Here is a 13,072-nt window from a genome sequence, read left to right as displayed (position 1 = left end):
CATTCACTACTCCCCACCCACCATCAAGACTTCTGTGTAAAGGATAGTGTGTGAGCTTATCTGCCAAATGAAAACGCACAATTGCAATATATATCACTTGATTAGTGACCACTACCTTTCACACTGCATTGTGGGATACCATAAGTGCACTTTGGAGGATGTAATAAATCTGAATATACTGTACATATTGTATGGGCAATACAACTGAAGACATAGTGAGTATCACAACAGCTCCAGTTAACCAGCTCGGTGTTGTCTCTCCATGACTGAAATCGTTTCTAGTTGACACAGTGTTGTGGTTACAGCTCTGTGTGTTGCTGTGAATTTTCACAGTATGGTAATTTGTTATCACCACCACTGGAATTTGTGGAATCCGTCCCAGTGTTAGCAAGTTAGACAAGGGAGTGAATTACAAAGTGAACAGCCTGACGCTTCCTCCCAAATACTGAATGTTAGAAGAGTCCAGAGGGCTCCGATTGCTGACAGCAGAGCTACTTATCCAGACGTTTGTTGACATGAGGAAAAACCACTCAGCTGTCACCGCCTGATGGGCTAAACAGGTCTGTGACATGCTGCAGTCGGTGGTGCACCACAGTGGTGTCGGCAGCTCTAATCCTGTGTACTTTTTTTTTTTTTTCCACTAACATTATGAGTCTAGATTCAAGAGGGGAGCAGGAGATAAAGGAGTTTGGTACTTTGATGCTCAGTGTTGACACTGCAGATGTGGAGCACTGATGAACAACCATCATCATACAAGAAGTGATGCGGGGGCATGAGTTTGATGTAACATTCAGATGCAGAATCAACTTCAAATAGGAAGAAATCCTATTTCATTTCATTGCCTCATGTGGCTTTTTGCTTTGTTTATCGAAGCAGGTTTGTTGTGCTGTATTGTTATATCTATCACTTAGGCACCATGCTCTTATAATAATGAAGCTAAAAGAGGGTTTTTTCCTGCACCTGCATGGTTACTGGGGGGTATTAAGTGTACATTTTTCAATTACACATTGCATTATACATTTTTAGACTGTACAGTTTGAAGCTTTATGACAGGCTGTCACACAGGGAAGCTGTGTATGATATGTGGCCACTGGTAGATTCATTGTTTGATGATCAGAAGCAGTTAAAGCCTGAACCTCACAGTGATGGAGCTGTGTGTGCAATCAGCTAGCACAAGTGAGATTTCTGGTCATTTGTAGTTATTTCTGGTCTGTAATAACACAGTGGAGAAAACAGACTGTCTCCAAAAATTAACAGATTTATATTTGTTTCCTGCCTCCTGCTTATGTTCGTCTACAGTATCTGTTGCTGGGTTTTAGTGCTTTACAGGAACATCTGTTAATATGCAAGCGCAGGAAATCCACTTGCTATCTAATGACTGTAATCAATTACTGACTTACGTAGGGTTCTCTCTGGTTTGATATTTTGGAGTTTTAAAGGGATAGTTCAACACTTTGCCATAATCCCTATAGTTTTAGGAGTAGGTTTGTTACCTTTAATTGTCGGTGTAAGCTATTTGTAGAACGACGGAGCAGAGCCGCAAGCTAAATTCATGCAAAACTGCTGATGCGTGTTCCCGCCGGGGGCAGTTTTTCGTTCCGTTATTATCTCATAGCGTGGTGAATGTGCAGGTCACAACTTGTCCACCAGAGCATTTTGAGGGAAACCAAGAAATCCCATTAGCCTCCGTAGCGTAGCTCTAAGCAGCTTGCGGCTCTGCTCCACTGTTCTAAAAATAGCGTGCACCGACAAATAAAGCTAACAAACCTACTCCTAAAACTATAGGGATTATGGCAATGGGCCAATTTGCCAAAATGTTGAACTATCCCTTTAACTTAACAGTGTCCAGTAATACTGGTCCATCTTCTCACAGGAGAAGTGTTTTCTACAGGAAGCGAGAGAGAGAGACAGAGAGAGGACGAGCAGGTGCATGGATTTCAGAGTGTATTTCCAACAGGAGAGGCCTCATCTTATCCTCTCCTGCCATATTTTCTCCTGGGGGGTTCAAAATGGCCTTTTGCCGCTGTCACTTCCTTTTAACTCAGGACTTACTGTCCAGCTCCGGTGTGAAGTGACAGTACGATGGTGTAAGTGCTAGGAAAGAGTGGGTGTGAACAGTTCAAGAAGAAGTCCTGGATTCTTCTAGTTTTAAAACGTGCTATTATAACAGAAGTACCCACTCTTCTTCTCAAGAGGGGACAAAACGAAGTGCTCATCCTTTAACCATCAGAGCAGCACAAGTAAAAGAACTTCAACTCTGCCATCTCGATCCTCCTCCAGGTGTTTACTGAAGATGTGTTACTGTATGGTGTCCGATTATATGGTTTCTGCTTTTTCTAAATGCAGAGTGTGAATTGCTGCATACTCTGCAGTGGACAGTGCAGGAAGTTGTCAGCATTTAGAGGATGTCAAGTTTTTGGTCATGTAACAACACAACAGACACAACACAAAATCTCACAGTCAGCTGTTGCCAGGATTCTTAAACGTTGACTTTTAGACGTCCTCCTCCTGACATTGACTGTTGGTCATGTGACCTCACAAGTCACAACCTACGTCCAACCACATGTCAGTGTCTACTGATGTTGGTGTTTAGCTGCACAGCTGCACATGCTCTCTCTTGGTATCTGTAGCTAAACTTTGGCATTCATTTGATATTGAAAGTGTGTTTTTCAAGTTATTTTTTTAGGTCGTTACATTTTTAATCAGCTTGTCATGTGATCTACTCATTTTGTTTTCAGATCTTATTCCTGGTTTCTGAACAAATGAATAAGATGCAAGTTTTAGCTGCTGCACCACAGTGGTGTCAGCAGCTATAATCCTGTGCTTTCATTGGTGAAAGATGGAGACAGATGGATTTAACAACAGCATCACAACAACATACAAAGACACACAGGATCATTTAGCTTTTTTACCATTATTGCATGTATTAAAGTAAATATAAAAAATGTACCACTGATTATGAATTAGTACTTATTTAGAAGACACAGCTGCAACTCAAGTCAGACTGAAAGCGATTTGCTTTTCTACCTAATGAAAAGCTACAGTGGGAAGAAATCACCCTGTCAGGATAAAGTCAAACGTTTTATAATCTGCTCCCTCAGACCGTTTAGTCTGTCTGGAGGTTCAGTTGTTCTGACACTTTCACCCACACATAAAACCACATTTAAGTGAATTTACATGTAGGTTTTAGTTTTTGCACGTATCTGAAAGTGACACTAACACCAACTTCACACAGCCTTCCATCAGGTTCGAGGAGGGGAGGGAAAAAAAAAAAAACGCAATTTCTCTCCCTTTTCTCACTCTTCACACAACTACTCGTGTTACTTTTCAACTGTGAGCTGAGCCGCACTATCAGATCTATTTCCGTGCGTTGCCGAGACAGTGTGTTCACTGCTTGGTGTTTGGCAGGTGTAGTGTAAAATGGATTTACAGAGTACAGTGGATTTATCAGAGCTGAACAGCTGCCAGCTGCTGCAAGCGGCTCTGGTTAAAGCAGCGACGCTCGGTGAAAACAACAATGATGCGAGTTCAGACCTCGCAACTATTTAAAACACACTTGAATGTAAAACCCCAAAGATTGTTGTTGTGGTTTAGAAATGCTGGATATGTTTACATACATAAACTACGGCTTTGAGCTGCCAGCTCTGTTGTTGTACGTGTATTGTCAGTTACTCTCACATCTGAAAGAAGACAATAACAGCAGCTATGGAGCAACATCACACCTGAAGATAAACAGATATGAACAGGTAGCAGATCCAAGGGCGTACCTTTGGGATCAACATTGGAGGCGGTTACAATCTCCGCCCATATAAGGATTTTTTAAAGCAAAAAAAGTCAGCATGTGTCCCAGTGCGGGCCGAAGAGTGCCAAATTACTAACTTTGATAAAAGGACAAGGCTAATTTACCACTTTATTTTGGCATCACCATATTAGTAACAGTAGTAATTTATTTTGTTGTTCATCAATTGACACGTCAAGTAACACATTTATTATGACAGGAGTACTAATGCTTATTCAAATCTAATACTGTACACCACTTGCCATCGTGTAGCTATTGATGAACTAATGAGCACTGGTGATTTAGGCAGCTAGGTTATGACAAGGCTAACAGTTAGCCTGCCTGCAGAGGCAAAATGAACATAGCACACCACACCTTATCATTAATAGCTAAAGACCAAATTTTCCTGACAGAGAAAAGCTGATGAGTTTTCTGATCAGCTAAATCCTACCAGCACATTGATTCTGTGGCGTCCTCCTCTAGCTTTACCTCAAGCCACTAGCAAACTAACAACCAGTTACACATTGTAAGGTTATTAAAAATATTTATTTTGGTTGCTTGTGAATGAAACAACAACTTCTTCACACCAGCTTGTAGATATTTCTATTCACTGCAATTATATGATTATTTATGGGGTTATTTTGGCTAGATTTATTTATTTTTCTTTTTTGTTTTGTTTGGGGTGGGGTGGGGGGGGTATGACCCTCATAATGCGCCCATAAATTACGCCCATGAGCAGATCTCATAATACAGGGAGCCAACATGACGCATGTCCACATGGTACAGGTGTGAGTCTGTGTGTACTTATTGATCCGTAGATCACAACCTTCTCATGCAGGTATTAGCACTTCCCAACATGTTTTATGTGGATGTTCTGTGTTTATTTGTGCTTCCGAGGTCCTCCTCCTGCGTCAGATGGGTTTATTTCTGTGCAGTTGTCATCTCAAGGCACAGATTGTGAGCTATCGTGTGTGTCTGCTCCCTTCAAAGGCCTGCGTGCAGCCTGATGTCAGTGTGACTTACTTCATCATTGGCTCAAATCAGCATCAAAGCCCCGGTAGACGATGCTGCTGCAGATGGCTGCTGTGTGCTCCGCTGCCTTGTTTGTCTGAGCGGCTCTGTCAAGTACTTGTTAATTAGCGAGAGGGGACGCCCGCATTTCCCAGCAGGGTGAGCGCTGCCCCGTGCAGCCTTCACTATTTAACCCCTCCCTTCTCCTCAAACAACAGATCAGTGAAATATGATGTTGCTCACTGTTGCACACTGTGCTGAGTACATCTCTCGCTCTCTGTTGTCACTCGCTCCCTCGTGCACACTCAAACTTTCTCAAAGCGCTCCTTGGTGTACATGCTTTGATGCTCTGATGTTCTCTCTCTGTTTTCCTAGAGAGAAAAATGATGTATTGTGTAGACTGCGTCTCAAATCCTATTACAGTCAGAACTGAACTGTGGGGGTGTGCAGGGAAGTGATCAGTCTTTTTAAGAGCCACATTTATAAAGGATTGACGCGCACACAAACCATGCATATGCATGTACTTCCCACACAAAGACAGGAATGAATAAAAGACGAATGTGTGCTGAAAGCATACTGAGGACCAGATGTAAACATGGTAAATAATATGTCGCTCTTTTAAAATCAGTAATAATGATGATTAATTGCTTTTATGTGAGAATGGCCTGGTTGATTGAAAGATTACATGGTCACCTGATTTTGATTAAAGCTAAACGATCAGTAGATTGGCATTAATGCTTCTAGTTACCGCTCACCTTAAGTGATGACTTGAGGTTGATACTCTGGTGTCTGCAGCCGAGAGGAGTCTTGTGCGGCCCCAGCTCTCTCTCCCCGTGTTCACTGCACCTGCTCCATCTGTAATTCATGGCAAAAACTATCAATATTAGTTGTTGATCGGCTGATTGCATGAGCATAAAGAAAAACAAAATTCCTATGTTTATGAGCTTGATAATAATATTTCTATCCAGGTTGGATCACTATACTTTCTTTTCTTGTCTGTGTTCATGTTTTCCACTTAAAACTAGACAAACCAAGTTATTAAAGCTGGAGTGCAGGACTTCTACTCATACAGTTAATGAACATCCGCCACATTCAAGCCATTAACCATAAGTTCACAGAATGTTGATTGAGCCTGTCAGTGCCTGGTAAAGCTCTGTATTTCTCAGTATACCGCTTTCTTTTATCTGGTGTGTTTGTGTGTGCTGACATTACCATAGCAATGTGTTTTACATTCACCAGCAAGTTTATCAGAGAATTTGAGGGTAAGGAACTGTAGATACAGACAGACCATGGTCTACAGCAACTATGAGTGTGACAGAGCAGTAGTAGCAGAGCATTCAGCTTTGGAGCTGCTGGTAGGTGGATTTTGTTTCCTTGGAACAGAAACAGTTCGAGTCTCTGTTTCCAGTCCAACGCTAAGCTTAGCTAACTGGCATCTAGGGTCAGCTGGGCAGGTACAGTATGAGAGCCGTGTCAATCTTAAATTTTATTCCTGGCAAGAAAAGATGGTGATTCTGGTTGAGTTGTTTCTTCCTCGTTTGCCAAGTCATTGACAGGTCTGAAGAGCAGTTGCATGTCAACTTACATTTATGACCTGGTTCCATAATGATTCAGATTTCCAAAGCTATGGACATGCAGAGCGTTATTGAAACAATTTTTTTTTTTAAAGACTGTGCCTATGCTTATTTCTTTGTGTGTATGTGCCCCTTTTTGGTTTAGACAGTGTCTACACTAGCCTGTGGTTTATTACTGTTGGTTTGCATTTAATCTAGGTATCCAAAGGTGCACAGGTACTTTAGTGCAGCATGATGAGAAACACTTTGTGCCTCTAATGACAAAGCGAAGCTAATTGTTGCAGTCCTCTGCTCGTGTTTTATTGAACTATTTATTTGTGACAGGTAAAATAAGAGTTGTATAAAAATATGTTTTCCTCTTGGTCCAATAAGTGAACCAATCTTCACCGATGCTCAAAGAAGTAGTGTATTAAAGAGAAGGAATTAATCAGCACGGCACTGTGGGAGGCAGTGATGCCCTATATTTCCAACAAAGTAGGTTCAAAAGTTTAAATGAGTTTTCAGGCAAATCTCTCTTGCTGTAGACTCTCTCTTGTCAGGTTTGAAGGAAACTGGACCCAAATGCATACCAGGCAGGGACAGGGATGGTGGGGTGAACAAAAGTATTCATTACTTAGGGGGGGAAACAAAAAGCAGGAGCACAAGAACACACAGGAACTCTACTCTACATCAAGCCACACATGCGGTAATTAGAGCAAGGAGCACACAGGAAGACAGGACACTGAACTTTAAAATAAAACAGGAAATGGGACAGACCATGACATGTCCTACACATAATAGTGCTGGAGGTGAGATTTTCACACCATGATTATTGTTTTCAAAATAATTCACCCTTATAATACTGTAATAGAGAAAAATTTAAAAATACGTACATGAATGAATAATTCAATTATTAATTAATCAGTCAAATTTATCTTTAACTTCTTGTCGTGTGTTTTGTCTCTTTTTTGTGGCTCTAATATGAGTCAAAGTTTACAGTTTGTGATCTTAACTGTAGAAAGGTGTATAAAAAACATATTAATACGAATAATAAGTAACAATTTAGGTCATTTGACATAGGTTTACTATATGAGGAGCTTTCACCTAGCTCGATGTGATTCCAGTTTGAAGAAGTAGGCCCACACAGAAGCTGACCTCTGTACTGCAGTGGAGCAGGTCAGCAGAGAGAATATGTTTTAGCCAGGCTTTGTTTTGAATAAACATATTCTCCACTTGATCGTGTAAAACAACCCTTGGACTTGACACATTTGTGTAGTGAAACTGAGTGGAGAGCTTCTGTGGTGCAGCTGGTGAAATCATAAGCCTCTTCTAAAGTGACCATGGTTATCTGTGGTGGCCGTGTTGCAGCCGGTGCATGATGCAGCCTCTGCTGATGGAGAATCATGGCGTTAATCTCCACAAACAGACGTTGTTCTCCTTTGATCAGAAGAAGCTGACCTTGGCAGAACTGGACAATGTCATTCGTCGATTCAGGACTTGGAAGCCTGCTAATCTTCCTGCTCCCACTGCTCCTTGTTTGAGATTCAGCTGAACTCATAATAACACTCGACTACAGCTGGTTGGACTTGGCATTCCAGACCTCGCTCTTGCATTATTAATCACACAACAGCCTGCTAATTTTGTTTCAGTTGATCTCTAAATTGACAATCAATACACAGCGTTGCTGAAAATGAATGCTGATGGAGCTCATTATTTATATAGCAGCTGTGATAAAGCATTCCTTCCAACTAGATTAAAAACACACTGCCTTCCAATCAAGCTAAATAACAAGCTTAATCAATATATTCTGTCACAAGTTCAAAGTAATTCCCTTATAAATGGTGACATAAAAACTTGCGCCATTTGTTCAAGTACGAACAACACAGCAGTGACGGTAATGAACATTAATTTACGAGCACATTAAAAAGCTGCTGTATGTCTAGAGTGAGTCAGAGAGCAGAGAAAAAAGGTCTTCCTACCTCACACAGGCCCCAGTCTCCTCAATTGAGTTAATTTGTGTGAAATGCACAAAGGCAACAAAAGCTAATGCAAATCCAGTCAGGCATCTGCTGCATGTTTGAGCAAACTATTGAGAAATACGCTGTCACTCAGTGAGGACATTGGTCAAGCTATTTTGGCACTTAGCTGACATCTGTCCTGAACTCTGACCCCTCTTTTTTAGAGCTGCACGTTCGTCCACACAGAGCCATGGACAGACAAGGTAGAGTAGGAGAAACACACACAGAAACAAATAAATGATGTTCAATGGCAAAACAAAATGCGTCAGTGTTTCTTTTATTAGGGTAACTGCATAAAATATTGAACACTGACTCATTTGTTAGGTTACTTGGCCAATGACACCAATGGAAAAAAGTCAGGCCCTTGATTAAAAGTAGACTAGCAATATGTTATCATGTAAAAAGACTCAAATAAGAACATCTAAATGTCCTGGTTTAAAGTTCCACCAGAGCATTTTCATGTAAATCAGCTATTTGTAAATTTTGCTATTGCTACATAGCTAATGTTAGCAGCGGTTTACTCATCAGTTTAAAGGAAACATTGAGAGTTTAGCATCAAACTTAATTTCTTTACTCACCTGTCTGCAGAGGTGGAAAGAAACATCACAGTTATCACTTCCATCTCTATCACATCTTTCCCTCTACTGACGTTAGCATGCTAACCAGCCATGGCCCATGTCGTCACTTTCTGATAGGGAATCATTGTAGCCTCCAGTCTTCCCTGAAGACACAGTGCTGCTGAGAGGACATGTTATAACCTCCTGTCTTATAAAGACAACAAACTTATTGTCCACAATCACCCCCACCCGCTCATAACGCGCCTGTGCCTGACATTTTAATGTTGTTTCTGGCATTATTTGGACTATTATGAATTTTTATTCAAGAACACTGCACCATGTGAACTGGTCATGTGGTTTATCAGTTAATATCAAAATTATACTTGACTACATAAACATAAATTGTAATCTCCTCGATACTAGAATATGAAGGGTTTGCCCAGGGCCCCCCACGTCACTTAAACTCCCCCAACAAAAAGGGCATAAAGCCTGTAGAAAGAGTCGACTGTATGCAACATAATCCTCTGTTTACTTGGTCCATGGCTGAGCTGTCATGTTAAGGTGTCTTTCATAGCACAGAACTGGAGCTTTCAAAGTCATCACAGCTTTAATCATCCATGTTGCATTTGCGTGAGGCTGAATAAAGCTAATTTTTGAGCTAAGACGCTATAAGCTTACCATACCCCTCGGTGGGATGCTTCCCTCCTGCTGAGGGAAATCAAAGAGCTGCTGCAGCCTACACATTATGAACACACACACACACACACACACACACAGTCACCCACATTCTCCAAAGGAAACATATGATTTTACCAAATGGGCATTCATTGATCCGCCCACAAAGTAGCCAGCAGGACATGGCATGCTGGCAGCCTGGAGCAAGAACATGCAGCATGCACTGATGCTGATAGAGAAGACACACATGAAGAGCAATTATGCAGTATTGTCTCTCTGTCCTCCCACTCTCGCTGCAGATTGAGCTACGTCTTACTCTGTCTGACAGTACTGCTCAATTCATATTTATTCAACATGGGTTATGGTGTGGTATGGGTACACACACACACACACACACACACACACACACACACACACACACACACACACACACACACACACACACACACACACACACACATACACATACAGAGAGAGAGAGAGAGAAATCTGATCTATGTAGAAATATGCCTGCATGTCTTCTAGCAATTGCTGCTGGCAGCGAGCTAAATCCACACACAGCAGCATTGCTCCAGGTAAAAAAGACAAAGAGGTTCTGCTTAAGTAACAGCACTCCTCTGTCTAACACTCTCTTTGTGCCATGTTCGATTCTGCCCTTCTCCTCTACCTCTGCCCTTCATACAGTATCTCTCTCCCCCCCTTGGGAGCAGAGTGAGAACGGAGGCAGGGATCGGCGATGTTGAATATAATGGCTTCACGCTGCATGAAAAAGGATTACCCTTACTGAAGGTCAATGTATGGTGCTAATTGCACTTTAAAGAAGCTTAAAGGAACAAGCATGTTAGCAAATCAAATTGCGTATGTCACACATTACCAATGTCCATTTTCTCACACGTTCCTCACATTCATGCACTCTCCCACCTTCAAGTTATTTCACCGTGATACAAGACTCTAACGTTAGAGGCTTAAACCTTGTTTTGTATAGAAAATCAATTAAAGTAGATATTTAGCCCTTTCTTTATGTCCGGTTTCTTATATCTTATAAACATTATCTGGTTGCAACTACAGTGTCTAATACTGTTTCCTATCCAAACCTTAGGTGGTAATGAAAATGTGTAGTTTAAATGTTTCTTTAGCAGTGGGTTGCATCTTCAAAGGTATGTTTGAGATCCTGCAGGTGTCTGCTGTCTGTAATAATAAAAAGTAAATAGCCACAGCTTGAAACCAACATTCAGACAGTCAGGATTGCTCTGCTCGTCCTCTCTGCTGTGTGAGCTATGATGAGATGGGTCTGTGAGTGGCGCCGTACGAGGAAATACTGGATGTTAATGTTGGTTTTGCCCCGAGCAAAAGTGTAATTGTTCCAAGTAGACATCTGTGTGATCACCCCAAAATGTCTTTGAATATTAAACCTCCTGCTGGACAACACGTTTGCTTACAGGCTAATGCTATGTGACCCAATTACAGAGCAGCCTAACGAGCACTGATGTCACAAATGCAGCCAGTGATGAAGGACAATGTCAGATTCGCCTACAATGATTCTTGCAGGGGGGGCTCTCAGATTGAGGAGTTAGCTGCAGGTTTTTAAGATAAGGCTGGTGGTTCAGGTCAGCCAGTTTAAAAATGATGTGTTTCAGCCACTCAGGGGCAGTAGACATACAGCTTCTCCTTTGCATAATTTTATAATGAGCCAAATGTGCACATGCTCTGACTTTTGTGTTCCTATATTACAATTAAAACTATAGAGAAAGGCAATTACAGATACATTAAACATATGTTGCTGATACCAACTGTAATGTAAATTGGTGTAATGAAAATCATAAAGATTAAAACTTGACTGTTCCCTGTCTCAATCAAGTTTCAAGGCTCTGTAAGTTTTCAGTCAACGTGAACTGAATCTAATGGCAGACTGCAAAGTAGAAAATCAATCTAAAAGCACATAGTTCACTTCTAGCATGGTGCTCAGGACATCATGTGGTTTTCCCACCCATCACTTTTAACAGGTTACAATGATGAACCAACTGAGGTTTTATTTTAAAAAGATCAGTATTTATTTATTATAATGTAATAAATCCTTCTACTGAGAATCGACTGATAAACTACTTAGTAAAATACTTTTAAATGGCTCGGTAGCAGTTCTGTTGCCCATACCACAGTTTCTCTTACTCTCTCAATGTGATAATCGCTCAAAATATGTTTTCTTTTTTTGTTATGGATTGTTGTAAATGCTACCTTATTCAATCAAGCACCAGCTGGCGAGAAAAGTTTTATGGGAAAGAGGGAAAACTATTTTTGGCAAAAGCAAAGAATGTCTGGCCTCTGCAGATGCACTTTCTTTAAATAGCTGTCTGCATCTGTGTTCCTCAGATCACTTCATATTTGTACTTTACTCTGACTTCCTCCTCACTTCATCTGCTTTGCTGTGTGTTTTAAATGTAAAACAAATGAATATCGAGCATGATATTAGAGCATTAACACCATCCCTCCGACGCGCATGCTCTTAACCTCTAGAAACCTGAGATTCATTTGAGAAAGTCGTTTCACTCTTTGTCCCTGAGCTCATTAAAATATACAAATAGATGGCAACAGGCCTGTGACCCATTTTTTGTATCCAGACTTGGTTTAAACACTGATCTACAGAGACACAGGGCGTTGCAGAGCAGTTATGCAGCTAAAGGTTGAATTAGGTTAATTAAATGTAGGAAGAAAGTGAAAACTATATTAACCCAGTCACTTTACAAATGCAAATTGCCTCTACAGACATTATATTACTTTCCAAAAACACTTGGCCCGCTCCGACTGTCAGTAATGACCGAGATAATCGACTTTTGACACGACTGGTCACAACATCAGGACAATGACTTCCTGTGTCCACTGGGAATTTTACACCCGAGTCCTCCAGGGTGTAGTGCTGCATCCTCTCCTGTATTTATTCTAGACCATATGACATGGAAACAGCACTTATGTTATCATAATTATGCAGATGACACACTGCTATACCAATCCTTCTCCTTCAACTTTTTGCAGCTCTACATTAATGTTAAACTCTGTCTGTCCCTGGAAATTGATTCTTCATTCTGACCTTAGCTTCTGCCCCTTTGCTTCCTCTCATGGTAAAAATATATCCAGAGCGAGAAGCTCCTTATCTCACACTGATGCAGAAACTTAAATCATTTGTCTGTTTGTTTTACTTGTCTCCTAACATTGATTTGTAGACTGTGCATCCTGGTATAAACATTCTGCCATATGTCGTACAACAACACAGGCAGCATGGCCACACTAGACAAGCTTTATCACTCAGCTGGAGTGTGCTCTGATTGCACATTCAGCATCTGAAGGAGTGGGCAATGTTTCCATAAATGTTGATTTATGGGGCCCATGCTGACCATATCTGTGGTGCCGGCTTCCCCCCCTCATAACTGGGTCACTTGATGACAGAGTAATGGGACTGTGGGACAGACAGGCTCATAAATTATGCAG

At 41.1% G+C, this 13,072-nt stretch overlaps 2 protein-coding genes across 3 annotated transcripts in view; one reads left to right on the top strand and one right to left on the bottom strand.

Annotated features, from left to right (window-relative positions):
- plppr2a (phospholipid phosphatase related 2a) overlaps positions 1-13,072 on the top strand; it is a 108,762-nt gene that overhangs the window by 23,490 nt on the left and 72,200 nt on the right. The gene's annotated exons all lie outside the window — the stretch shown is intronic.
- LOC310989341 (uncharacterized protein) overlaps positions 1-13,072 on the bottom strand; it is a 35,371-nt gene that overhangs the window by 16,647 nt on the left and 5,652 nt on the right. The window contains exons 1-2 of one of the 2 annotated variants that reach the window (XM_083976373.1): positions 8,322-8,422; positions 5,545-5,644 (exon numbers count right to left, since the gene is read on the bottom strand). The gene's annotated coding sequence lies outside the window, so the exon portion shown is untranslated. Of the gene's footprint in view, positions 1-5,544; positions 5,645-8,321; positions 8,423-13,072 lie in introns of those variants that run through there. The other variant, XM_083976374.1, reaches the window with a different exon arrangement.

This window comes from Trachurus trachurus (genome assembly GCF_905171665.1).
Source record: "Trachurus trachurus genome assembly, chromosome: 8".
In the NCBI taxonomy this organism is placed as follows: Eukaryota; Metazoa; Chordata; class Actinopteri; order Carangiformes; family Carangidae; genus Trachurus; species Trachurus trachurus.
The sequence above is the reverse complement of the archived record's forward strand: the minus strand, read 5'-3'. Positions and strand labels throughout refer to the sequence as shown.